Source organism: Spermophilus citellus, assembly GCF_964194105.1.
Source record: "Spermophilus citellus genome assembly, chromosome: 3".
In the NCBI taxonomy this organism is placed as follows: domain Eukaryota; kingdom Metazoa; phylum Chordata; class Mammalia; order Rodentia; family Sciuridae; genus Spermophilus; species Spermophilus citellus.
Window position 1 is genome coordinate 27951027 of NC_138184.1, and position 25852 is coordinate 27976878.

The following is a 25852-nucleotide window of genomic DNA, read 5'->3' on the forward strand; positions in this document are numbered from 1 at the left end:
CTCGAACTTCCCTAAAACCCATATTGTCTTAAACTGGGAACGCCTTAAACTTGTCTTAAACCGGGAACGCCCTAAACCCAAGGAGCGGGATACTTCCTCAAACTGCAGGATACACCCTAATCCTGGATCCACCCTCGTCCTTGAGCAGGGTCACCTTTCTCAAACACACATGCAATGTCAACAGCGAAATTCCAAGGCAAGTCCATTTAACATGGGGTACGCTGGCAAGGAAATTTCGATGCATCATTCCTACTTGGCAATGGCCCTCAGCAGTTTACAACTTTAATACTAGGCTATATTGGCCAGAGATATTTTTATACAGGTTATCTGTTATAGTTTGGATATGGAATGTTACCCCAAAGCTCCTATGTTAACTATTTAGTCCTCAGTGCAGCGATGTTCATAGGTGGGGCTCCTGGGGAGTGAAGAGATCATGAGTGCCCTAATCTCATCAGTGGGTTAATCCATTGATGGGTTAACAGTTGAATGGACTATTGGGAGTGGAAACTGTAGGAGATGGGTGTAGTTGGAGGATGTAGGTCACTGGGGGCATATCTTGTCTCTGGCCTCTTCTCTCTCTTTTTCCCTCCCTCTGGTTCTTGGTTGCCATGAGGTGAGCTGATTTACTCTGCTATTTTACCCATATATTGAAACAGTGATATAAAACTAAGTAACACAATTCCTGAGACACTGTCAAAAATGGTCAAAAAAAAAAAGGTTATCTATAATGAACAATCTTGGCTTAAATAGTATACTGGAAGAATTGAATCCAAATTAAATACACAAATGCACACTCATAGTCTTGTTGATTCTTAATCTGTTCCCCATGTTGTGTTTGAAAGGTACAACTATTTTTACAACTGTTTTATACTGAGTTTGATTTCTCTCACTTTTCATATTTTTTTCACCTCATATGATCTTCTCTTTTTTAAAAAAAATTGTAGAATTTTACTTCATAATGTAAATGAATTCCAGTAACAGAAGCCTTTCAAAAAATTGGATGGAAATTCCATAAGTAGATATAATTTATCCATTATGCATTTAGAATAAAAGACTAATTTAGGAACTATTCTGTTAATATTCAATGTTATGTGGAAAATAATGTTGAGGGGATGAGGGTAGTGGAGGAGTCACATTTGATCAGGGCTGATATTCTTTCCTGCTGCACAACTCTTGACATTTCAGTTTCATCTCAGAGTCTTTCCTTTCTTTCCATAGCAAATCAATCACCATGGTTCTCTTATTTTGACTATCGTGTTTCTTAAATCAATTCTGTTTTCACTTTCTTCCTGCACCTTCAACAGTCTCGCTTGGACTATTGAACTGGGTTTCTTCCCTGTCTATTTCTCCAGTGCCCCACCAATCCACCCACCTGGTTCCCACCTGATTAAATTTTCTTTAAAATGTACCCTATCATACTTCTGCCAGGAAGATCTTCTAAGTACCCAGGACATAAATAAAAATTCTTTGAATATTAAGGTTTGAAGTCTAACATTCAATTTCAACTTTGGTATTATCTGGTTTTGAAATTTTCTAAATTTATGCTGTCAAATGACAGTAAGTATCAGGGAAAGTTTTTCTCTGCACTCAAATCACAATAAGTTTTCTCTTGTAGAGTACACTTCAGTAGATAAATGTCTCCCATTATACTATTTCAGTTCCTGACTGTACCTTAAACTCGTTCTGACCTATCATCCTGTATATGACAGCTCTAAAAACCTGTAAAATTCTATAGGACCCTTATAAAATTGCTCAATTTAAATTTTTACAGATGTTCTTTCTGCTCAGGGGACTCATTTCTCATGCTCTGTCAAACCTCTTACCAAATTTAGAGAACGAAGTCAAATGCTGTGCTCCTTTGAAGCTGTTCTGGAACCTACATGTTGGAATTATTGACTCCCATTCAAGCATGTAGGCAAAGGTACACTTTAACATACTTAAAAACGTCTTGAGAGAGTTGATTTCCTTTGAACCTTTTTATGAAGAATCTATTGGAAGAGTAATTATGGTCTAACTGATTAGAAAAAAATATATATAATTTTATGATTATAAAACAAGCTTCTGTGGTTTCAAAACAGTTTGTCTTTTCCAAAACCCATATGGAAATGTAATCAATTATAGGGCCAGGAGGGAACCAAGAGGTGACTGGTTAAGGCTCTGTCCTCAGGAATGGATTCATAGATTCATTGAATTTTGAGAGCAGCTCTGTTATAAAGCCAACTCAGCCAGGTTTCTTGTGCTCTCCCTTGCCATGTGATGTCCTGAGCCACCTTGGGACTCTACCAGCAAGAAGATCATCATCGGATATAGCCCTTCAACCTGAAAGAAGAATGATAAGCCAAAATAAGTCTCTTTTCTTTAAAACATACCCAGTCTGTGGTATTAGGTTATCAGCAACAAACAAGAATGACGATTCAAGCGGACAAAAATTATATGCGTATTATAAAAATTAGGAAAAAATTACGCTGAATGCCAAAGTATAGATTAAAATGTAAGAACTGTTTGATATCATAGTGTTTCAATAAAATGTTCAATATCTAAGACAGTCTCGAGTCCGAATTAATGGCCCAATTATAAGTAATCTATATTTTTATAAAAAAAGGATGAGGCTTCTAGTTTGAATGTGATGGCATAAAATCAGCTTTTCCCCCTTTTCTTTTGAGCAACCCTCTCAAAATATCAAAGGGAATCAGAAATTAGAATGTAAATGTGTATTCAGTGAAACATGGAGAAAGCTGAAAATAGGAAGCCCAAGATAAGAGGAATGACTGCCCAAAACTGTTGAACTGAACAGAGGAATTAGAGGGAGAAGCTTTGGAATGCGGCTGCAGAACATAGAAAAAGCCAGAAAACCAAGGCTGAAGGTGAAGAGCATAACCCAGAGGGCCAAACAGAAATTTCTCTTTTTCAAGATTGGAAATGAGGTTCCTGGGGTCATGGAAAGACTTTCCCCAGACCTACTCTCCTTCTCGAAGCAAGAGGTCTGAAGACTTTCCAGAAATAAACCAAGTTTCAGGGGAAGCAATCTGTCTATTTGTCAGGAGAAAGAGAGATTTTTGCCTAGAAAACAACATTATAACAGCCCATCTTCCTTGGCTGGAAAAAATGAAGACTGAAATAACTTACATGCATAAAGATGTGTAAAAAAATAAAATATCTGTTGGGTTTGAATACCGCCTCACTGCAATCTCTCATATTCCTTCCAACCAAAAAATTGTTCGAAGAAAATACCACTGTCTAAAAGTAACAGAAGAAAAAGGTCCTTGTGCAGGACACCACCCCACCCCTCTCAGATTGCTTCCTTGTACCCCATCTAAGTGTCACCAACAGAACAAGGGAGAACATTGGGGTCTAGGACTCATTTCTTTAACTGTATCTAGGTGGCTTTGGCTTTCTCTCAGTCTATAGAACAATCAGCATCTCAAGAGCTTCCCATTCAAGATCTTACCTTTGGAGATGCTTTTGGAAAAGTCCTTTAGGTCAGCAAATGCTCATGGTCGACATTTAACAATTCTGCATTACTCATATTTTCTAAAACATTGGAATTTTTGGTGTGTCCATCTAAAAGCACGATTGCCCCAGAGAGTTACAGATGATTCATTTTATTTTTCAGCAACACAAATACAGTGAGGTACAATGCCATTCCTGAACTAATGTAATTGTGGAATACAGTGCCATGGTATAGACCCTTGACCCAGTTTAAGAAGATACTTCTACTTCTCCTGTAAGTAGCAAAGGTTCCTGGTTGTGTATCTGGGAGCATTTGCCATTTCAAGAGTCACTGAAAAGGGTTCATTCTTTTATATTTAGGAACTCAACTTCTGAGATTTTTTTCCCAGAAGGGAATCCAAAAGGAAATATGCTATTTGAGGATAAATTTTTATTTCATGATTTAATAATAGCAGTGAGAAATTGGAGAACCTCTAAATGTCTGGTAGGAAGGCAGCAGTCTACCATATGGGGTGTGTATGTATAGAAATAGAGCTTACAGAGAGAGGGTGGCCAGAGGCAACTGCAGAGTTAGGACCTGCTGGAGCAGATTGCATTCAGAGGACAATATGTAAAGAGAAACACAACAAAGGAATCATGAAAATCTATGTTAAGATAAGTTGCTCATTGTCAGGATGAGATTATGGGATGCCCAGCAGAGCATGCAGTGGGAAAACTGAAAGCCAGACAATAAGTTTAGAGATTAGGCGAGGCCAAGGAGTCTGAAGTAGGTGGCCTTTTCTATACAATAGATAGCTTTCTCAAGGGCTCATGTTTATAAAATTCTCACCAGGTTGCAAATCATAAGGATTTGATATGCAGATTAAAATTGTTATTTCCAAAAATTCAACTTTACAAACTTAGAGTAGTTATCTAATAAATCATCTTTGTGTGCCTGAGCAATTTCTAAATAAAAAGCAGACACAAAAACAATAGTCAGTAAATTAACTATAATGTTATTTTACTTCTATCTGTTAAATACTTATAAAATACAAAAATATGCTAATGTCTTTGAATGGTATTACAGTCCAGCTGTCAACCATAGTGTAGTCATTTGGAGACTTCCAAACTCATGTAGTTTTTGGCAGGCTTCAGGTGTTCCCTTGGCTGTAAGTTAGAGACCTCAGTTCCTTATATGATCATTGTTGCTTCTCTACATTTATTCAAACTATAAAATGTAGATAGTTATTCCATATAATATCTGAACCATTATTCGACTTTTGTTTGTTGCAAATTTTTTCTTGTGTCTGGAGAAAACACAGTTTGATTAAAGATGGTAATTATTATAAGCAGTTAACTATCTTAGTTGAATAGTTACAGAGAAATACGAATATGAATAATAAACCATGGGTATGAATTTTTGCTTATAAATATATTTTAGTTTATAAAGAAGTGAAGGAACACACTTATTTAGGTAGGATATATATTATCTTTGTAATTAGATTTTAAATTTTTAGCTAGAACTCTAAATTTATAAGTTTCTATATCTACATATGACTCAAAATATACATAGATATGCTATTAAATTTTCTGCTACAAATTATTATGTGAATAAACTAGAAAAGAGATAAAATTAACAATATATAGATCTTTTTTATTTCTGTAAAGTGACTATTTTGTGCTCAGATTTTTGAAGTTTCTGCTTTGGACTATATATATATATATATATATATATATATATATAGTTTAATTTTCAGTTTCTTTTTATATTCTTAAATCATTAAAATGTTTCTTACTTTAAAATAGTGAAGCTTGTAATGATCTTTTTCTGTGTATTTTTATAATGCTATTTATATTTTTTTCTTTAGATATTTATGATTTAATCTATCAATTTGACAATGGGTCTTAATGTGCCTTTTCCAAATTTAGACTCTGAATTCAGAATAATGATTTAACATATCTTTTACATTTAAACTATGCATTGCTTTTCTAAAATATCTCCTAAGGACATAAAAATGTGTTCATGCTATAAAATAATGAATTATAGGAATTATTACATTTGTCTAGAATTCTCCAAATTTTAACTAATTCAAAACTGTATGAAAACATTTTTTATTTACTGAAGTTTGAGGGGGGGTGGAGCTAGTAACTGCAAGCGAGAGGTAATCCTTCTAGTTAATTAAGCATAAGTAAACTATGATGACATAAGTGTTCCTTAATCATGCTATGCTTTTCAAGTCAAAAGAAGTATCTTCATAATTAATCATAGTGATCAGAAAATCTTTTTTCAAAAATAATTGTTTCCAGAAGTCTAGATCCTCAAATCTTCTTTGTGAGATGAAAAGAAGGGTTCCTATATCCTGAAGTCTATTGATTCAGATCATCGGAAGACTATTATGTACTTCAGTTTTTTTCTTGTGTAACTCAAGGGGTCAATGAGTATCCCCTTCTCTAAAAGTTCTAGAAATAATAACAAACGTGTTAAAGTACTAGTTTAGTTCTATGGTCTCCAACAAACTTCATGGTACTCCATGCTCTGGAGATCTCCCCAATGGTGAAACACAGTTACACCTTTTAGCCCACTTACATATTGTTGCTCACTTTACACAAACCACTGCCTAGCTACAACAGACATGCCACTCACCAAAAGACAACTCCACAGATGTTACCTCTATTAAGAAGCTGCCTATTCACTGCACAGATTTCAGAGACTTATTTGGGTAATCCCAATTTAATTGTGCATGCTGACAGTTCATACCTAAAGAGAAATAAAGATGGTTGGGCAGACTATTATTTTAGAACTACATTCATACTTGAAATAATAAGCCTTTCTCTAAAATTGAATAGATCAGATGCAAGAGTTAAATAACATTTATTTGACCTACCAGGCAGCAAAAGATAATATAGAAAATATTTATATTTGTGATATGATTTTGGATTTGTTTACAACTTTGTAATGTTTAGGAAAAAGCAAGTTTCTAGACATTTACAGGATCCTCTCTTAAATCAGACATGGAATGTGAGAATATCTAGATGCTTTGCTAAATGTAATCTATTGCTGGGAGCAGCTTAGCTGGCTCCAGGTCTCTCATGAAGTTACAGTCCAGCTGTCAATCATGGTGTAGTCATTTGGAGACTTCCAAACTCATGTGGTTTTTGGCAGGCCTCAGGTGTTCCCTTGGCTGTAGGTTAGAGACCTCAGTTCCTTACATCCTGGGCCTCTCCATAGGCTGCCTGAGTGTTGTGAAGATGTGGCAGCTGGCTTCCCAGAGTGAGTAGTCCAAAAGACAGAAAAAGGCCCAAGATGGAAGCTGAGTCTTTGATAACCTAATATCACAAATGACTGCCGTATGTGTAGTAACTAATTATTGTGCGATATTTGTGCCACAAATATTCAGTATATATGATAGTAAAATGTAGTAAAAAAAATTGAGTAAACAATTTTGAGTATTAATTACCTTTTGTTCACTATGATTTAACTAGCTAGGTTTATAGAATTTAATTTGTAATAATGGCTGTGTTTAACAAATGGCTTACAAAATTCCTGACAACTTAACATCTCTTATAAGAGAGAGCTGTCCCAGATTACCTCTGACTCTGCAAGTGAGAACTCTCTATCCTAGGTCAGTTCTGATAGCTTCCTAATAGCATGTTTTGTCTGTTCTTTTAAATGTTCTGATTTCTTCTTGTTTTTAGTTATTTATTTTTTTTTTTTAGTGCTGAGGATTGAACCCATGGCCTTATGCATGTGAGGCAAGCACTCTACCAACTGAACTATATTCCCAGCCCCTAAATGTTCTGATTTCTTACAGTATATTTGGAGTCAGTATAAGTTCCCTAAATGAGGTCAGGTTTTGGTCTCAGGAAATAACATGTAGGTTCAGTGTGCGGAGTGCCGAAATAACCAGAGGAAAACTGTCTAATGGCACAGGCTCCTGGTTCTGTGCTATTAGACAGTTTATTCCATTTGTCTGATCCTAAATCCTCATCCTTTGCACCAAACTACCTTGCCTACCCTTCACCTCCTTGGTATTGTAGGGATGAACTGAGATAAAGCAGGTGTGTTCCCTTTCTAGGTAACAAGAGGCTTCTTCACATTTATTATCATGTGTAATCCTGACAACATCTCTGTTTAGAAGGCATTAATAATTCTGCTCCATATCAAAAGTCAGAGAGGTTAAGTGACTTGCCCAAGGCCACAGGTCTAATAAAGCTGCTCTATAAAGACGAATTAGTGATGACAGTGTTGCCTCAGAAACAATAACCTTCCCTGAAAACCGAAATCAATGGATACACATTAATTATATGAGGAAAAAAGTTATTGTTGGACTTAAATACCGACAAAGCTTTTTCACCACCTTCCCTTTGTCAGTGAGGTCCCTTGGGCAGATATAAACTCAGATTTAATTAAATGAAAAATCCTACACCAGCAAATCCTCGACACACATCTCCTCATTTAGCACAGCAATGAATAATGTGATTTCTTCTGTGTTTGTGGCACAGGCAACACAAGGTTAGAGGCCAAACACTTAGGTCTCCAAATGCTGCAACCTCCCCGGTTACGTGACAGATAAATTCCCATCAATGCTGGATCGGGGGCAGGATCTGTTGTTATCGCTCAGCTCATTGAATTTCAAATGGAAAAAGAGTAGGCTGAAGTGGAAGAAGGGGTGTCATCTAGCATAAAACACGGATCTTTCATAAGGTGTGTCATGTGGGAGCCAATTGAGCAAAAGGAGAGGTGCATCAGGTATCTATTAAATGTGAGTGATTATCCAAACATTAGTGAGACATCTGAGAAATTGTCAGAGTGTGAGTGTGGGGGCACGGTAAAGGCGTCTCCTAAATGCAATTCTTATGAATAGATTAATAAGAGAAAAATTCCCCCTACCTGCAGCCTAGAAATGATCCTAGAATTCATAGAAATGGATGACAAGTTTTAGGGCCAAAACAAACAGGGCAGAAGTGTTGGCATAGCCAGAGGGAAAGTCAGCCTTCAACAGGCAACCAGAGGCAGCCTCTCTTGAGCTTTCCGTACCCCAATATTCCTGGGGCATTAAAAGGGGGCCCATTGGGGCATATTAATAGTGAGATTTGGTATCCAAATCTTCCTCATTACAGTGTGTATTATGATGAATTATTTGTCTACAATTGTTCTCTTCTTCCTGAGTCACATAGTCCTAAGGAACACTGTTTCAGAGTAATATTATAGCAAATGCATGCTACCTTGAATTTCACATGTATATGCACATTTGGTCAGCTTGTAAAGTTCTTCTATTAGCATGAATGTATTTGACGACCACAGTAGTTCTATGAGAAAGGCAAGGGTGATATTACTAACAGCATTTTATAGACAAACAAGCTGTGGCTTAAAGTTTTAAGGAAATGATTTAAGGGCCCACCTTTTAAATGGGGATCTGAGGTTTAAATCTAGAGTCAAAGTGTGCATGACATTAAAATTAAGTTTTTTAATCTATCTTGAGTTAATTTTTGTGTGTGGTGCGATGTAAGGTCTCTAATTCTATATGTGGATTTCCAGTTTTCTCTGCACCATTTAGTGAAGAAACTTTCTCCATTGTATGTTATTGGCATCTATTTAAAAAATCAGTTGTCTGGCTGGTCATGGTGGAGTAATACCTGTTATCCCAGATGTGGGGAACAGGAGAATTGCTTGAGTCCTGAAGTTTGGGACCAGCCTAGGCAATATAAAGAAATAATATTTCTTAAAAATTCAGTTACTTCTAATTGTTTGTGTTTTTATTTCTAGGCTCTGTATTCTATTCCATTGATCTGTGTGTCTGATTTTATGCTAATATTATGCTGATTTAATCAGTATAGTTTTGTAGTATATTTTGAATTAGGTAATATGATACTTCTAACTTTGCTCTTTCTGCTCAATGGTGCTTTGGTTATTCAAGATCATTTTTGGTTTCATGTGAATTTCAGGATGGGTTTTTCTATTTGTATGAAAACCTTCATTGGAATTTTGATAAGTGCATTGAATTTGTAAATTTTTTTCAATGGTATCAACACTTCAATAATATTAATTCTTCTAATCTACAAACAAAAAAATGCCTTCCCCATTCCTCTGTGCCCTGTTTGATTTCTTTCACCAATGTTTTACAGTTTTATTGTAGAGATATTTCAACTCTTTGATTAAATTTATCCACAGCTAAATTTTACTTTTTATAGTTATTATAAATGGTATTGCTTTCTTCATTTCTATTTCAGACAGTTTGCTATTGATACATAGCAACCCTACTGATTTTTGTCTGTAGACTTTGTGTCCTGTAATTCAGCAAATTATTTTATTCGTTCTAATAGGGTCTTTGGTGATGTCTTTAGGAATTTCTCTCTATAAAATTCTGTCATCTGCAAACAAGGATAATTTGACTTCTTCCTGTTCAAATTCAGCACCTTTTGTTTTGTTCTCTTCCCTGTCTGCCTAGGACTTCAAGTACTATGTTGGAAAAAAGTGATAAAATTGGCATCCATGTCTTGTTTGGGATCTTAAAGGGAAGAGCTTTTAACTTTTTTCATTCAATACGATGTTAGCTGTGGTTTTGTTATATATATGTCCTTTATTGAGTTGAGCTTCACTCCTTTTATACCCAATTCTTTGAGAATGTTTGTCATGAAGGAATGTTGAATTTATCATACTTTTTTTTACATCTATTTATATGATCAGATGGTTTTGGGCCTTCATTTTGTTAATATGATGTGTCACTTTTATTGACTTGTGTGTATTGAAGCATCCTTTGTGCCCCTGGGAAGAATTGTGATGAATGATCTTTTCAATATATCATAGTTTTATTTATTTTTATTTAATTAATTATTTGTTTTTGCTGCATTTTTATCTAGTCTTAGTAGCAAGGTAATGCTGACTTTATAGAATGAATTGAGAAGAATTTCTACCTCTTCAATTGTTTTTGGAATAATTTGAGCTTTTTAAATGTTTGATAGAATTCAGCAGCAAAGCCATAATCTATGACTCTTGTAGAAGAAAACATAGGAATCACTTCAGGATATTGATTTGGAGAAAGCTTTCTTTCTTTCTTTCTTTTTTTTCATTTTATGAAAAAAAAGCACAGGAAGAGAAAAAAAAAAAGAAAAATTAACTAATAGAATTACATCAAACCCCAAAATTTTTGCAAAGGAAAGGAAACAATAAACATTGAAGAGACAACTTACACAATCAGAGGAAATATGTGCAAACTACACATATGACATGGGGTTCATATCCAGAATATATACGGAACTAAAAAATTCAATAACAAAAATAAATAAATAAATAAATAAAATCATAATGGACAGTAGACCTAAACAGACATTTCTCAAAAGAAGAACCTCAGAATAGCTATTATCAAAAGGACAATATGTAACAAATGCTGGTGAATATGTAGAAAAAGAGGAATTCTTATGCATCCTTGGTGGGTGGAAATGCAAATTAGCTCAGCAGCCATTATGGAAAACATCATGGACGTTCCTCAAAAAGTTAACAACAGATCTACTGTACTATTCCAAGTATTGGGTATACATCCAAAAGAAATGAAATCACTCTTTCAAATGATATCTGAACTCCCATATTTATTGTGGCACTATTCACAATAGCCCAGATGATGGAATCAAATGTCCACCCATGGATGAATGGATAAAGAAAATGTGGTGCATGATGGAATACCATTCAGTCTAAAACAGGATGAAATCCTGCCAGTTTTTGCAAAACAAAACAAAACAAAAAAACAACTGGAGGACTTCATGTTAAGTGAGATAAACCATACAGAAAGATAAGTACTGCATGATCTCACTCATATATTTATTCTAAAAGAGTTGAACTCACTGAAGTTGAGAAAAGAATAGTGGTTAGTAGAGGCTGGAAACAGGAAGGGGCAGTGAGATGAGGAGAGGAATGTCAACAGGCACAGTGTTACTGTTAGATAGGAGGTGTACAAATTCCAGTGATTTTTTTTTTTTTTTGCACAATTGGATGAGTATAGTTAAAAATAATGTTTTATGTATCTCAAAATAAGTAGAAGAGATGATTTTGAATATAGTTCCCATAAACAAATGATACAATTTACAGGTGATAGATATGATAATTACCTTGATTTGATCATTACATAATGTAGACAGAATTAAAACATCACATTCTACCTCCAAATATGTATAATTGTTGTGCATCAATCAAAAAATAGTGAAGACAAAAAAATAAAAGAATGTGGGGCTGGGGATGTGGCTCAAGCGGTAGCGCGCTCGCCTGGCATGCGTGCGGCCCGGGTTCGATCCTCAGCACCACATACCAACAGAGTTGTGTCCGCCGAGAACTAAAAAATAAATATTAAAAATTCTCTCTCTCTCTCTCTCTCTCTCTCTCTCTCTCTCTCTCTCTCTCTCCTCTCTCACTCTCTCTTTAAAAAAAAAAAAAAGAATGTGCCTGATAATGATAAGACCAAACCCAGGGCTTCTGTTCCTATGGAAACACAAGTCAGGGACCAAACTGTATGCTGATGTATATAGTTTGGGATGGCTTACTACAGATGAACTGGAGACAGAAAAAATCAAGTCTAATCCTGAAACCAAGTTAGAAATAGAAGATACACTAACAAAACCAACCAAACACAGTCAACCAAATAAGTACCATATTCTCTAAAATGAGAGCAGTGTGGAAGAAGAATTTTCCAATTGTTATATCATCTCCCTTGCCTGTGCTGTACACACTTTTGGGCCTTGTGACTCACGTTCATTTCTGTTTTATATTCATTTAGCATTCAATGTCTGAGAGCCCACAATGTGTCAAATATGAGCATTAAGATAGTCCTGTTTTACTGAGAAAAGAATGAACAGATGTTCAGTCTTAACTTTAACAGAAGTCGAAGAAAAGAAAAGAAAGACCCTTAGAGGGAATCAGATCAGACACAATGCTGTATGAATTAAGAGAAAGTAACAACTACATCTGATTTAAAGAGGACCAGGTTAATGGTATAGAGCCAATGATAGTTTAGTTGAGCCTTAGAAATGAATAGACTAAGTCTGCAGAGATTTGCTGTGAGGGCAGAGGGGCAATAGGGGGATTTGGGAGGGAAGGCAGTCTGTGTTCTCTCTCTCTCTCTCTCTCTCTCTCTCTCTCACACACACACACACACACACACACACACACACACACACACAGACACTTTGGACATCCACCAAGTGTCCACCAAGTGGAAGAGTTCTGAGAGGTATTTGTAAACCAGAACACTCTTAATCTCAGTCACTTTGGTTACAATGTAGGATACAAATGTACTTTGTCTTAGTGTCTCATTTCTAGCTTCTTTAAACCCATGCTCAGCCTGCATCATAATTTTGGTTTTACACTTTTAGAACCATTTCTAATAGACATTCTCCCTACTGCACACAAAGCACGAACACTGTGAGGTTTCCATGGTCACTGTGAAAAGGAAGGCATGAGTCAAGTGCTCTCAATTCAAATATCTTGGCTCAACCAGCACCAAAGGAGCTTGAAGCATATGGTTTCCAAACTTGAAGCCCTTTTTCTGTAATCTGTTACTCACAGGCAATCAGGATTTAGGACTTCACCATTCTTCTCAGCTGCTGGAGATGACAGAGGAAAAGTACCATTTTTCAAGAGAGTCATGGACAGATGTTGTAGCAGCCAGGTGGATGAGAGCCCCAGTTCATAAAGCTGAATGCAGGAAAGGTGGCTCCATGTTTCCCATGCAATTATCCACTGAGTGCCAAGTAGGATCTACTAGCAGACACGACTTAGAGCACCCACGTGTATGCAATGCATGAGCCCAAGTTTGCGACAGTAAAGGAAACACAGAAATGCCCAGGCATATGGTGGAAACAATTTATCTCCCATTTATTTGAATGTGATCTCAAAAAGCTGTTTTCTCAAGAGGAGAAGAGGGAGATTGAAAACCATAACAATGATAATAATGATGATTATCTACTCTGCTATTTTACAGATGAGCAATGTTTTAATGGAGCTATTGTACCAACAACTAGAACTTGATGGAAAAGCTAAGTAAGTCTGTTGTATTGCTTTTGTCCTCAAGGACAAATGCACCTAGCATTAAAGGATGATGGCGGGCTACAGAAAAGATGCCCATGTTACCTTTTGTCAGTTTGTTCATGTTACCTTTTGTCAGTTTGAAGCCTGGGAGATGTTTTTTATTAGTAGTTTGGATTTATTGATTTTTCCCCATGCACTTTGGGGATTAACATTCGGGCTTTGGTTTAACAGCAAAAATGCACATTTCTATCTGTTCATATTGCTGCTGTCCTCCCCCTTCTCATCCTCTCTCTGTGGCTCCAGGTGGGACTCAGGGACTGGCATGACATATTTGTTTGCTTTTATCAGTTGCAAAGTCAGCAGGAAGATACACCAGCAATGTTGGGTATTAAAGATGGCTCTACAGGAACTAAGGAGAGGCGATATAACATGTAGAGAGAGATTTTTTTAGTTCATTGTAATTTCTTTAGACCTATCTAACAGTATTCTTGAAATCTAGGAAATAGCATCATTCATAGTATAATACATTTTAGTAAATTAATAATGCTATACTAGCCTATTGTTGTTCAGAGCAAAAATAATCTTTCTTTGGTCATTTGTTTACTATCTAAGCACCTTTCTAGTTTATTACATGCCAATATGTCAAAAGATACCTGTTGAGTTATGTGAAATATCCTAACATTCAGAATTTCCCCAGTTTTCCTTGACTAGCCTCCCAACAGGTTGAGTGATGGCTATACCATTTTGAAAAATAACGATGGACATTAACAGCAGCCACCATTTGATGAGTAGTTGAATCAATCCATCTCACTTTCATGTAGATTATGTTTTCTCTTTACAACACACCAAGAATCTTACAAGGAAGATATTAGCATTCGTTTTATAGGCAGGGAATCTGAGGCTCAGGATGCTTAGGCAAGCAAGGTGAGAGAGGGTAGAATTTGGACTTGATGCTGGATGGTTAAAGACCCACATCTCTGCTCTATTTGCCACACCATACTGCTTCTTATGTGCATGTGTTTTTCCCATGCACGTAATATATACCTCCATCTGCCAGTTCAATTAAACTTTAAATGTTGAAGCATCATACCTTTGAGAATGCAAATTTGGAAACATGATGGTTGCTGCCCTATGGACAGAATAACTTGCCAGAACTAACTACACCCAAGGCAGGTAGGTATAAGTGTCTTAAGAAGAGAGCAGACAAATTGTTACATGAACTTCAGGAAGATATCTATTATCTGGTTTCAGAATCTGGAGGTACTTTCTAGAGAATGCAATGGAATGAAATTCTGGCCTAGTAATGTGATTAGTGCTTTTGACAATAAAACTATATCCATAGATTCTGTACATGGAGGCTGAGGGGTAAATGCATGTATTCTCAGTTTGGAGGGTTTTAAAAAAAAAAAACTTGAGAAAGTGGTTTTTATTTTTTAAATAAGAACAAGGATGAATATATTATTTTCTCTTAAGAATTTTTGTGCTAGAGTATTATTTTGGTTTACTCTCAATATAATGTTAAAGAATGAGCCTTGGAATCAAAAGCCCATTAACAAACTCTTGTCTCAACTTTATTGCCTCTTTTTCATAGAGGCCACTGAATCTCATTCAGGGCCCCATATTTTCCCTTTTCAGAGCACCCTGAGCTGTTCCTTTGAAGCATTCATTGTGTTTGGCAATAGCATAATTCATCATGATTTTTATTCTGGTTTTTGTTGGGCTCTTTCTTCACTGGACTGAACATTGCATGAAGAAGCAGCTCTGCCTATCTCGTGCATCATTGCGTCTCCTTTGCACAGACAGTTCCTAGCACACAGTAGGCTTTCATGATGTGACTGTTGAATAAATGAAGATATTAGCATTTGTTTTACAGGCAGGAAATCTGAGGCTCAGGATGAATAATTGAAGAATAAATGAAGAATTGAATTAGAATCCTAACTTAACCTCTCATAAGATGAAGTGATCTTGGAACATTTTTTTTTTAATTAATGTGCTGATCCTTAGTTCTGTAAAAAGGAGGAAAATATAATCCATGACACAAAATAATAACAGTGTTCAAGTGCTATGCTAATATTTGCTTACTTTTTTTTTTTTTGTAGTGCTAGGGATTGAATTCAGGGCCCCACTCATGCTAGACTAAAATTCTAACACTGAACTACAAGTACCCCAGCCACAATATTTGTTATCTAGTATTATCATTGTTGTTATAATTTGTAACAAACATAAATTCAGGAGCATAGGCTAAGACTGAAGTCAATGCAGAGTGTCTACTGTGTTACCCAGCTTCTGAAGTAACATGGCAGAGCCTCATGGGCAGATCTGTGCTACAGAACATGATGCTGTTAAGTTGTCAATGAAAACCTTTAATAACCCTGTATTTACGTGCTATCATGGAACTTCCAAAAATTATCTTCTGGGACCATGACCAGACCTCGTCTAAGGATTTGGTAATTGCTTTTGCTCAATCTGAGTACAATCTGTTCCACTACTTTTGAGTTATGCAAGGGTGAAATAAATACAGAGCAAGCTTGCAAGCTATATTAAAGAAACTTAAGATATGCTTTGCACAAGGATAAAAACTTAAAAATGCCTGAACTTTCAAAGTCAAAACTTCCATCAGGAATAAAATGTAGAAAACCCAGTGGAAATATCTTGTAGTGCTTTTAAATATGATGTGATATTATAACCACCAAGATGAAGCTATAATAGCCCCTACCCCATATCATGAAATATGGAAATAAGGATAGCTTTAAACAATCTTCCCAACCAAAAAAAGATCTGTTTCTCTTGGTGTGTAAGTGTATATGTGTACAAAGCCTATCAAAGCCAGTGAGATTGAAATCTAACCACATTTTTCTTTTTGCTCAAAACCAAATGAGCAGTTCAATTTTAGGAACTTGTAAAATATCTCCCCTTTTTCATCTACTTAAAAATGTCTTATATTTTAAGTTACTTAGTCTAACTATATTTGTCCTCATATATTATGTTTTTAAAAAATCATTTTTGTTTCCACTCAATTCCATTATGACCATCATTAAAATATTTCCTGGAATATGGAGTATTTTAAGTTGACATAAAAATGATTTCAACTACAGATGGTTAAGCAAGTCAAACTCAGGCAAATCAGAATTAAATTAATAATCTGTTAAAAATAACCTACCTGTAGGGAAAGTCATGAAATCTATGACTGCAAAAATGTGATAATACCTTGATCAGTTAAAATGCACAGGGCAAAATCTTGGGAGGTGAAATTTACCAACACATTTGAAGTTTCAACTAGAAAGAGACAATTTAAACAATTATAATAAATGGATAAGTTGACACAGTAATCGTCAGTTTTATTAATTGGACCTGACTAATCCTTTATCAATGGTAATGATATTGATATAAAAATTAACAGCAGGAACAACTATTTATCTTAAAATACACACTTTTTTGTCAATATTCATGCATTAATATTCTAAATTAATTTTCATATTTACATTGTAAAGATAAATAATTCTGTTTATCTCAGATATTAGATTTTCTGATTGCATGATTAAATTCCTGAGGGAGTTAACACTTAGTTATCTGTGACTAGATATGGAGATAAATGAATCTCAGCGTCTCTTACTAAATAGGATCTGTATTTTATTTCAAATGTGAACCTTATGTCTCAGAATAGACCAAATATCAGAGAGTAAATGACTCGAATGAAAAGCTTCACCATCAATAAATAGCATTACATGGGGTGACAGTTGTAGTACATCTTTTTCTATTTTGTTTTTCCATAGGGACTATTATTGGCTTTTTATGCCTGGCATCCCTCCTTTATTAGTACTGCATTATTTCACTATTCTTTTAGTTTCCAATTGTTCTTTCTTTCTTTAGGATGGTCTGACTCTCACTGTGATAACAGGGTTTCCTTTGAGTGTTATCATCTATTTTGGTTCTCCTAGATTTACTGGAAATTCTTGTAGAATTTTCCAGAATTTTTGCACATTTTTATAGCTCCTAAAATTTGAAAGCATTTAAATAAGTAAAGAATAGCTCAGCCAGTGATTCATAAGACGTTATTTTGCATTTTAATTTCTATTAATTTCAAAATAATTGATGTGTTATAAAAATTAAAGAAATAACACACAAGTACCAACAATTCTTAGAACTGCTTCCTGTCTGTCTTTCACCGTCAGTATCAGCTCATGATCAATGGAAACTTCCATGCTTATTGGACTGAATGGTCATATGAAAACCATCTCTGGCTTATACTAGAGAACGAATACCATCAAAAGAGAGGAAAGAGCAAGAGGAAAGGGAGACAGAACAGCAGGTACAGGGGAAACAGCTTCTGTGTCTTATTTATGTCTACTCTGTGCCACATGTAGGACTAGATGTATTATTTCCTTTATTCTCACAATATACCAAAGACTGGATATACCCTTCTTGCATAAGATGGAAAAGGCTAAGAAAATAATCAAGCTCTTTAACTTGCTCAAGGTCACCTAACCCATAAGTAGATAATGAATGGCCTTTGTCCCAAATTTATTTATATGGTGCATTTTATTTTATAAGTTGATATGTTTTTGATCACAAAGAAAGGAGTCTGAATGATGTTCAAAGACTGATGTGCAAAAAAGAAAGAAGTAGTCAGTGTCCTTGGAAGATTATGCAAGAAACAACCACTGGACCAAGCAATGAACATTATGCATCTTGGAAAGAAACTCTGATGTGGGGCAAGAACATTTCAGCTGGCTTTTCCAGGGATTAATGAGCCATGCCTAAAACCTTCCTACTGTCTGTGCCCTGATATCATGCTTACCAGATGTCTGTGGTCTAATGTGTCTTCTGATTACCCTGGAGAGTTGCCTAAATTGGTGGCCATGAAAAAGTGGGTCAATTCACAGCTGAAGAAATTAAATTAGCTTCCTGGTTTATTGACAACTCATTTGAGAGTTTGCTTAAAAAGTCACTTCCTCTGAGTCAGCTTCTACACCTTGACAACACCACCAGACTTCTAACCAGCAGAACTGAGTTCCAGACCCAATAAGGAGCTGCCTTTGAAATTGCCTTGGCTTTGCAAGACCATATCTTGACATTATCTCCCTCACCATCTTTCACTTTTTGTGTTCTTTTTAAAGACAAGACTAAAGTCTAAGAGCAACAAGTGAGAAAGGACTTTTAATCATAATCTATTTTGCCTGTGTCTCCCCTGTAGAAGCATTTTTATTACACTGGATATTCTTAATAATGATCTGTGGATGACCCAGATGTTTTGGGGGAATTGTTCTCTGAATATTGAAATCTACAGGTTTGTGCTACACAATTAAAAAATCTAAACTGATTCCATATACTCAATTTTTCTAACTCTAGACCCCCACTCCTATTCTCTTTTAGGTATCTTTCTCTGACTTTAAAGTTGATGATCCTTCCTTAATACCTTTTTTTTTTCTATTTTTATAGCATCCTTTCCAGAGTTCTCCTCCACCTCCTTAACATTCCTCCTTCAGCTCATGACCTTCTGCTCTCTGGCCCTTAAATTTTGCCATTTCCTGGTCATCTGTTTCACTCTTCTCTTTGTTCTGCAATCTGCAGAATCTGGAGATCTTCATATTTTTCATGAATTTAGTTATCACAGGTGTGCTTAGAAATCCCAAGTCTGTTTCTCTAGTACAGTCCTTACTTCCTCCCATATGTATGGGGTCATTCTGAGCTATCCATGAAAAATAATATCCATTAGAAATAATTGCAGCGATGGCAATATCTCAAGCTCCAAATTCAGTATATCCCAAATCCACTGAATTATTTTCATTCTGACCCAGTATCTCTTGAATATTTCATCTAACATGGCATTTTGGTATAATCTCTTCTATTAAAATTTTGACCTCACCTCTATCTTAATATTCTTCCTGATGTAGAACAAATATTATAAATCCTGATATCTTTACCATCCAAGTCTATCTAGAAGTTAGACTCTCTTTTATATCTCAGCATTGAATGGCATTCAGTCCTCCATGATCTTTCACCTACAGTATTACAATAATCTTGTCAAAGGTCTCTGTCCCATTCTTGCTCTTCTAAAATCCATCCTTCATGTAGTCACAAGAATAAAGTTTCTGAAATAGAAGTTAATTCATTATAACCATTTGAGTAAAATTCTGCTATGTATCCTCATTATGCACAGTTTAAAATACAATTTGCTCAAAATGGTAGGGGCATTTTGTAGGACTTATTAGGATGTAAATCATCATATCATTTTCAACAATCCTCAAGGATTAAAAATTACTGGATGAAACCATGGACTGATCCCTCTTTTTGAAGCAGACTCTTTTCTGGGATTCTTTGCTTGAAGTTCACTTGAATTTCCTCTTTTCACTTCAGGTATCTTTTCTCTGACTTATTGACATTATCTTCTCCATAGCTCAATGTTGAAATTTCTCAAAATTGAAGCTTCTGGTCAACAGAGTACTCACTTTGATTTCCTCTGTATTTGAATGACTCATTTTTTTTCTTTCCTTGTGTCATCTCCTTTACATTCTAGTCTCACAGAGTCAAACTCATATATTTTCTGAGATGAGTTGGAGACTATGCCAATGAATGGGATAATCATTCATGCACTCTGATTAGAAGTAAACTTATGACTCCTGACTCTTCCATTCCTGTAACCCCTGTCATGTAATGCAACCTATAGCCTTTTAACTTTTCTCCTCATTCATTCTAATCTCTCCCCCTGTCTCCATTTTCACTCCTGTTCCTTTGATGTAGCTATCAGCATCAGAACGCCATGGTGGCCTCCTATCTTCTTCCTCATGTGCTCTGCCCACAGTAAATTCCATCCCACATATAAACTCGAGAGATATATTTTTAAAACAGTCATCTGATGAAATTTCTGCATCTACCAGAAAGATTAGCTTTCTTTCTTCAATGTGGCTTCATCATATTTTCTTTGAAGGTAAAATTAATTCACAGAGATTTGAATCTATATTTGCCATTGGCTTTGCACCCCATCCCACATAAGGTATGGGGTGACAGAAGATATTAAAGTTCTTGCTTTGCACCCCATCCCACCTCCAGCCACATTATTCTTTCTGCCTTTGGCATCTCCCGCCAACCTGCCTGTCTCTGTAATAATTTTAATTCTAACAAAACGTTGTATCCCACTTAGGCAACCTTCTCTCATTTAGTTAAATACTCTCAATATCCTAATTGCAATTTTGAAATTTTGCATTGATTTACTTGCTTCCTGTTTGATCTGTGTCTTTTCATCCAATAGATCATATGATTTTCAGGTCCACAGTGTACCTCTTCTTGTCCATATTTTGTATCTCCAGAACTTAACTCCAAACCTGGATCCTTGAATAAATGAATAAAACTTTTTGTATGGAATTGATGTTCTTGAGCCTCTCTAGCCTCTTTTGTGTTCACATCTATATAAAGTCATTGAATGCAGGTAAATTAGGGGTATTGCTGGTCTGAGTATTTTGTTTATATCTTAAAGTATGTATTTGAGGAGAAAGCATTAACATCTTATTACTGGGCTTTTTAGCATTTGGCACACACCCCTTTTCTCCAAATATTAAGTGCATATCATACTGGCTTCACGCCTGGGAGTGCTGAGCAAAATAATGTGCAACATAAAAGCATTTTGCAGTGTCTAGGTGCCACATAGAAACTCACTGATGGCTGCCATCATCATCATCATCATCATCATCATCATCATCATCATCATCTACTACATAATCATAGTGCTATGAAAACCTTAGGAATAAAGTCAGTAATTGCCGCAGTCTTGGCTGGGCACAGAATCACGAGCCACCACACAGCTTTGTAGATTCAAACCACCTTTAAAAACAATCCTTAACAGCTGTTTACCTAATTAAAATTAAAATTAAAGCATTTAAAGCATTTAAATCACGTGAATAAAAAAAAATTCGGATCCATTTTTTCATGAGCGCTCCTTATATATGAAATATGGGCATACACACATACAGACATACAACACAAAACAGAAATGTGCACACATAACATACAACACATAAGACAATAAAGGCCTTGTAGTTTTACCTAGGTGAAATCTCCATTGCAATGTTTAAAAACTCCACAGTGAAAAAATAAAACACAGTCAAAAAATAAAACTGATCAGAAAAACATTAACCTAGGTTTGTATGAGCTCAAAAATAAAATAGAACTTTACGATGTGGGAAAAATGCAATAATAAAATAGATATTGAAAAAAGCACCATGGTTAATCACTGTCGCAGATGTAAGAATAGCCAAACTGGAGCTCTGGATATCAGCTGTTATGGATTTGAGTCAAATCATCTTCTTTTTCTGTAGAAATTGCTTTAGTTAATCTCTCTGGAATCCAAATCGGCTGCTGTTCTCCCTGCGGAAAAACACAGACGGAACCCCGATTCCAGACAATAACTGGATCAGGACCTTTCCATTGTCCTGTTAGAACATCTTTCCAAAGTACCTTAGGCTTATGTACATTTTTCGGATACATATGTCTTTCCGCAGCACTAAGTCCTGATGAATCCAAATTTAAAAAGTTTAGAGTAAAAAGGGTTATTTTATCTTTGGGGGATATATACCCCTGATAAGATCCTTTTAAATTTAAGTCATTCAAAAGCATTCTGCCTTAGTTTTTAGAATTACTTTAGTCTTTTTAATTTTTTGATGTGGTTTTAAACCATAGTTGTCTTAGCCTCTTGCATTTTCTATCTGAAATACCTTTACTTGACATTTTTCAACCATTTTCTATCTTCTAGTTTTCTTCTAAGGTTTTTATATTTACCCTTAGTTGCCTTTTTCTCTCCTAGTTTTCTTTTGTTTCCTATTTTGTGGGTTTAAAATTCTTGTCTTTCTACATCTTTTTTATCTTCCTATATCTTTTTTATCTTTCTACATCTCCTCTCTTTTTTTACCTTTCTGTACTTCTGTTTTTAAAGTTTTCCACTTTAAATTTTTAATCTTCTTTATCTAAATATCTTTTATCTTATTATCTTCCCATTTTCATGGGTTTTTTTTTCCCATCCATCATGAAGGCATCTTAACCACCTTCAATTTAACCTTTTAAAGCCTTTTGCAACTTATTTAGACATTTTACAACTTTTTACTTTACCACAAAGATTATCTCATCTCCCTCTTTTTGGTTTAATAAGTACATTTTAATAGTTTGATGAGTAAAGCAATCTTTTTTCCCGCCATGAAGGTATCTCAACCACCTTCAATTTAACCTTTTAAAGCCTTCCAATTATCATGTATACTGTACTTTTAAATGTACTTTTTCACCACCTACAGCTTCACTCTTTTAAACGAGGATTCGATCCTGTTTAAATCGCTTTAATGTTAGTTTACATGGCTGCCCTTCAACCAAAGGCTTTTTTTTTTACTCCATTAAGAAGCTTTGTCTCAATCTGCCATGTACAAATACCTTTTTCTTCTTTCTTCCTTTCTCAAGTTTTTAAATTAAGTCTAGTTTCCTCAAAATCTTTTTAAATGGCATTTTACAACTTTTAACTTTACCACACAGAGATTATCTCATCTAGAAACATTTATTTTTCCTTTAACCTTTTATATTAAAATATATTTCCACATCTTGAATCTTTTTATATCTCTTTTTTAACCATTAACCCTTTTTATAAATTCACATTCTGAAACAACCCTTATAAAATTTTTGAATTTAGACAAATTACTCCACTTTAATAAGATGAAATACTTTCATGTTTTTTAAGGTACTATAATATTGTAATTGAAACCCAACTGAAACTTCTTATACTCTTTGTATATAAACTACACATGATAGAATCTTAAGACTTAGTAACCTTGTTTCAGCAAAGACACAGACCAAAGCAATATTAAACTTTTTTCTATTTACCAATTTATGAAAACACACATAATGTTTAAATATATTACCTTATGGAACTTAATAAGTAAAGAGTACTTGATTTAATATTTAGTGGTTGATATTTTAACACGTTAGCTTTGTAAATTAATCAGATGTCTGTAAAAACCAAGATCTTAGACAAATGTAGTAAACAGAACTAGGCATCTCTTTCTTGTTGAAGAAAAATCCTTCTACAGGATACCATGATGGTTCCATTGATATACTTAATAACTCGTCTCTAAAAAGCCATGGGCTACATTTTTGTATTGTATCAACATATATCCTAGCTGTTCTTGGTCTCACTGGGGTGCCTCCTTTCTCTAACAATTTCTCTTCCTCGGAGGCGAACAACTTCAAACCTTGAGTCAACCATTTTCCCCAGTTTGCCTGAGAAAGTTCTAGGAACAGGCAACTTGAAACAAAAACGAAATAAATCAAAACAAGAACACATTGCTTTTTAAAATAGTCACCCATTCTCTCGCCTTCCCTCAGGGGCGAGGAATTTCACTTACCTCCAAGTTTCAGACGTTCCGCGTACAGGCCACCAAATGCCGCAGTCTTGGCTGGGCACAGAATCACGAGCCACCACACAGCTTTGTAGATTCAAACAGCAATTCTTTATTCCCGAACTCACACCGGCCTCCACACACGTTCTGGGGCAATCCCAGTTCTGCTGCCACCCAATTCACCTGCAGTCTTGGCTGGGCACAGAATCACGAGCCACCACACAGCTTTGTAGATTCAAACAGCAATTCTTTATTCCCGAACTCACACCGGCCTCCACACACGTTCTGGGGCAATCCCAGTTCTGCTGCCACCCAATTCACCTACTCCACGAGGCTCGTTTCCCAAAATGCTCTCTGAATCTCACGAGAGTTCAACAGGAGCTTAGGCAGCAGGAACGCCCTAATTCCAGCAGCAATAATCCTCAACATCGAACTTCCCTAAAATCCAAGGTCTTAAACTGGGAACGCCTTGTCTTAAACCGGGAACGCCCTAAACCCAAGGATTGGGATACTTCCTCAAACTGCAGGATACACCCTAATCCTGGATCCACCCTCGTCCTTGGGCAGGGTCACCTAACATGCAATGTCAACAGCGAAATTAACATGGGGTACGCTGGCAAGGAAATTTCCTACTTGGTAATGGCCCTCAGCAAGTAATTCCATCACAGGAATGGACAAGAGCATATTCTATATCTTAACTGCTTAACTGACTTATCAATTATTTCATTCACATAACAATGCATATAAGTAATAAATAATAGTGTAAGCCAACTCAAGAAAATATGAAACTAACAAAAGACCCAAATTAATATTTTTCTTTCTAATGGATATTATAACCAAATTTTACTCTAGGGATTTTATGTTGACAGTATTTCTCTAAGTAATCATCTGACATTCTTGAAGTCACATGATACTAATAATCACATGGAGTGCTCATGTTGCCTCTAAGAATTAAGGATTGTGGACTGAGGCCAGAACATAAGAGAAAAGCCACCTTCAAGGTTCTGTTCTAGCAAGAACTTGTAGGACCCTTGGGAAAGGCATTTCACATTTAGTGACTTACTTTTAAAATGAAAACAACGAAGCCTTCCTCCCGAGTTTGCTCTGAAGAATATATATGTGAAAGTACTCTTTACCATATGGATGGTTATAACAATGTGATTTTATATGGTTTTATTGAAAAGTGTCCCTCAAATGCAGCCAAGCACATTGGGTTAATTGAAAGTCAGATAAGGTAAGAATAAAGGTAGAGAGAGTTTTCCTTTTCATATAAGGTATGAAACTCAGAGCCACCTAAGATTTCTTTTGAACTTGAGTGACATAAGGTATCAAAATGCTTGCTTCAAACACTGAGAAACTTCCCACTCACAACCGTTTTGTCTATGAGATGCATGGCACTGAGATATATGGAAGTATCTTTCATCTGCACATTTTATGTTTTGGACATGCAATTGAACCGAGTTCCCAGTCTCTTATATCTTATGTGTCATAATCGGGTTCCTTCTATCTCTTCTGTAGCCCATAATTTATTAGCTCTATTTTTATTACTCCCATTTAACAGATGAGTAATTGGATTTAGGGAGTTTAAGAGGCTTGCCAAAAATTACTCCTCTACAAACTAATTGCTGTATCTTTGCAAAATTATATTAACATTTGATTATTTGCTATTCTTTGACCAGGGCTCAGCAGGTGTGAGGGAGACAGAGTTGTGATCTCTCCAATTTCCAGAGAAGGTGCCTTGCACATTCCCTTACCCATAAACCAAGATGTAATCAGCCTGAATTTTCATAATGATTCTAGATTCTTCCCAAAGGACCTTTGTCTTTACAATTTGTTTTTCCACTTTAGATAAAACTAAAATTGGACACACCAGGTGTCCATTTTTTTTCTGACCTCTTCTCCAGGATAATATTTTTTATCTCATCTTCTGGATCTAGGGACTTGGGTGATGCAAGAACTCTCTGTGGAGCTGTTATGCACCTTCCTTCTATCCCTGTGTACTGCTTAATTTTTAACCAACACAAACTTGTATTTTCCC

At 35.6% G+C, this 25852-nt stretch overlaps 1 long non-coding RNA gene across 1 annotated transcript in view; it reads right to left on the bottom strand.

Moving 5' to 3' along the window:
- Positions 1–278: 278 nt before the first annotated feature.
- LOC308644860 overlaps positions 279–25852 on the bottom strand; it is a 34464-nt gene continuing 8890 nt past the window's right edge. The window contains exon 3 of the long non-coding RNA XR_014021097.1: positions 279–2319. This is a non-coding gene — a long non-coding RNA (uncharacterized lncRNA). The remainder of the gene's footprint in view (positions 2320–25852) is intronic.